The sequence below is a fragment of the Microtus ochrogaster genome, chromosome 6 (genome assembly GCF_000317375.1).
Source record: "Microtus ochrogaster isolate Prairie Vole_2 chromosome 6, MicOch1.0, whole genome shotgun sequence".
NCBI lineage: Eukaryota > Metazoa > Chordata > Mammalia > Rodentia > Cricetidae > Microtus > Microtus ochrogaster.
The window spans coordinates 21,129,213-21,132,428 of NC_022013.1; positions in this window are offsets into that span (position 1 = coordinate 21,129,213).

Sequence of the window (3,216 nt, forward strand, 5' to 3'; positions counted from 1 at the left end):
ACACAGCATTCAGGGCTGGTTTTTTACTTCATCCCTAACAAAACCAGGTCACGAACTGTTTTGATATAAGTTTCACAACACCCTCATTGCCTCTGTTCCATTTTAATTTCTGCTGCCATGGAAACAGTTCCCACCATCAGCATCTTCTGTGTGGATGTCTCGGTCTGTTCTCTGTTCCTATCACGAAATGTCCAAGACTGGGTACCATATAAAGAACAGAGATTTACTTCTTACATCTCTGGAGTCCGTTGAGTCGAGAACTGAAGGGCCTGCATTGTCTCATGGTAGGAGGCGAAGGGCAAGAGGACAGGCACGGGGCAAAGAAGGAATGGAACTGAACTCAATTCTTTTATCGGCTCTCCCGTGATAACTCACATATTCAATACCAATCCATTCTGAGGACACTAATCCATAAACCCTAATCACCTCCTGTGCTGGATAGTTTCACGTCAGATTGACACAAGCCAAAGCAGTGTTTTCAACCTTCCTAATGCTGGGACCCTTGAATACAATTCTCATGTTGTGGTGACCCCCAACCTTAAAATTATTTTTGTTACTACTTCATAACTGTTCTCTTGCTACTGGTTATTGGTATCCAGGCACACTTTGGACCTGCCCCTTGGGCACAGTCATCCCTCGACTTTCAGCAAGCAGTTTCACTGTACACAGTGCAAAGGTCCCTTTAACAGACAAGCTCTGGTCTGGCAATGGTGGTGAACACCTTTATAATCCCAGCACTCGGGAGACAGAGGCAGGCGGTGTGAGTTCGAGGCCAGCCTGGTCTACAAGAGCTAGTTCCGGGAGAGGCTCCAAGCTCTGCCCACTCCTGATCTCTCTCTTCCTGCTGAAGCAAGGAGTTTCTCTGTCTCTCCTCTCTCCTCCTCCTCCTCCTCCTCCTCCTCCTCCTCCTCTTCCTCTTCTTCTCTCTGTATCTCTTCCTTCCCTCCCACCTCCCTACCCTCCCAAATCCTCTTCCTAATCACACTCAAGCTCTCTCCGCGTGGCATATTTGGCCACTCGCCTCAGTCCTCCCTCATGCCATTTTACAACATTTGGTGCGTGACTCGGCCAGGCTTCTCTCCATGTTCCCTCCTGCCCGCTGAGGCATGTGGAGATTCTAAACAACTAATTTTCCAACTCCCCATCTGTCTGCTAGAATTTCTCACACCACCACCTAATGGTAGCCTCTCCCTCACCTCGGGCCATGCTTCACTGAGTAAGGATTCATCTCGTTCATTTCAGCTGTGGTTCGCTTGAAAAGCAAACTGTACTGGGCAACCACATATCTCTTGGGCTTAAAACCCTTTGGGCCCCGACCCCATGTGACCATGTAGGGGTATGGCTTGTGCCCACCCTTTCCAACAGCCCCTGAACCGTGTAGAGCCACGGTCCATACTGAACCTCTGGGAAGCTGGAGTTCATTTTTTTTTAATATTTATTTATTTATTATGTATACAATATTCTGTCTGTATGCCTGAAGGCCAGAAGAGGGTGCCAGACCTCCTTACAGATGGTTGTTGCTGGGAATTGAACTCAGGACCTTTGGAAGAGCAGGCAATGCTCTTAACCACTGAGCCATCTCTCCAGCCCCCTGGAGTTCATTCTTTTGGACTTTTCTTTCCTACCTCACTCATGGAAACTGCACCTCCTTCCCTTAGACATTCCTCCCACCATGTGTAAGTCTGTCTGGGGCAGGATCCTCCCTTTGCCTGGCCTGGAAACATTCTTTTTCACTCTTCTGTTCAAAATCTCTCTCTCTCTCTCTCTCTCTCTCTCTCTCTCTCTCTCTCTCTCTCTCTCTCTCTCCATCCCCCATCCTGTCTCTGTCACTGCTGCACCATCCAGCCTGGAGGGTGGGTCCCTCTTCCTGCCTGCCTGTGGCCTGGCAGTTTATGCTGGGAAATTTTCCTGTCTACTTCATGTATGAAAGAATGTGTGTGACCACACAGATGTGATTCTGTTTTAAAAGTATGTTTCATGCATCCTGTGCATCTGTTGTTCAACTGCTCTAAGAGACACATAGATTCTAACTGCCTTGCAACACATGGGCAGGCACAGGGCAGGGTAGATGGGCTCACCACCATCTTTGCTATGGGTGACCAGTGATTGTTGCCATCTTGACTAAGGGCAAAGAGGGCAGGTCAGAGGACCTAACCTTCATCTTTACTATGGGTGACTATGTGACCACTGCCATCTCAACTAAGGGCAAAGAGGGAAGGTCAGAAGACCTATCTGCCATCTTTGCTATGAGTGACCATGTGCCCAGTCACCACTTCACCAGGATGAGACTGGGAGGAGCCACAGACTCATGTGGTTTCTCCCCAATCCAGAAAGCACCACAGTCTACCCCTACACAGGGATTCTGTCTGCCTGTAACAGCTCTCTCTCCCCTTAACAGATCTGCTTTTCACTGGTAGCTTTGATTCTCCACTTTTTTCTTTACTCCAAAGACCTGCACATGTCTGTCTACTTGTCACACAGTGCGAGTCAGAGATGGTGAAGCCAGCTTCCTCTTGCTCACTTTTCATTTTTAATGTGTGAATGTGAGCTAGCTTTAACTCTGTATGTGTACCTATGTGTATCCGTGTATGCAACTTAAATCCAACTGTGCATCTATAAAACTCTGTGTTATTGTTTATAAACGCATGGGAGGAGGAAGACCTGTTCCACGAGGGGCAGCAGTGGGCCACCCAAGGCTTCGGTGTGGCAGCAGAGGGTTCTCTAGGCCGGTGGGAGACCCTGGCAGGTGAGAGACAGACAGATAAATCATGCAAAGAGAGAATTTGGCTATAGAGTTTATTTAGTGGGTAATGGAGGGGAAAGAAAAAGGGGGAAAGTGGGATCTGCCTGCCCCAGCTGTAAGTGGGAGGGAGGTTGGGAGTGGGCAGAACTTGTCTCTTAAAGGGACAGGGTACACAGGTGACAGGGAAAGTCAGCAAAATAATAATATTTCCATCTTTTTCCTATGATAAAAATGCAGGGGTTAGGCATGGCAGGTTGAGGGAATTGGGATGGCAGATTCTCAAGACTGCTTCCTGCTTATTTGTGGGCTTCACCTCGGAGGGGAGAGGCCTGAGAAAGCTGGGTGCTGGTTGCGTCCTGGGTAGCTTTACTCCTGTCCAGAGTTTGTGGTGTGGAACTGTCCAGTCTCTCTTTATTTATTTATTTATTTATTTATTTATTTATTTATTTATTTATTTATTTATTTTTAATTGA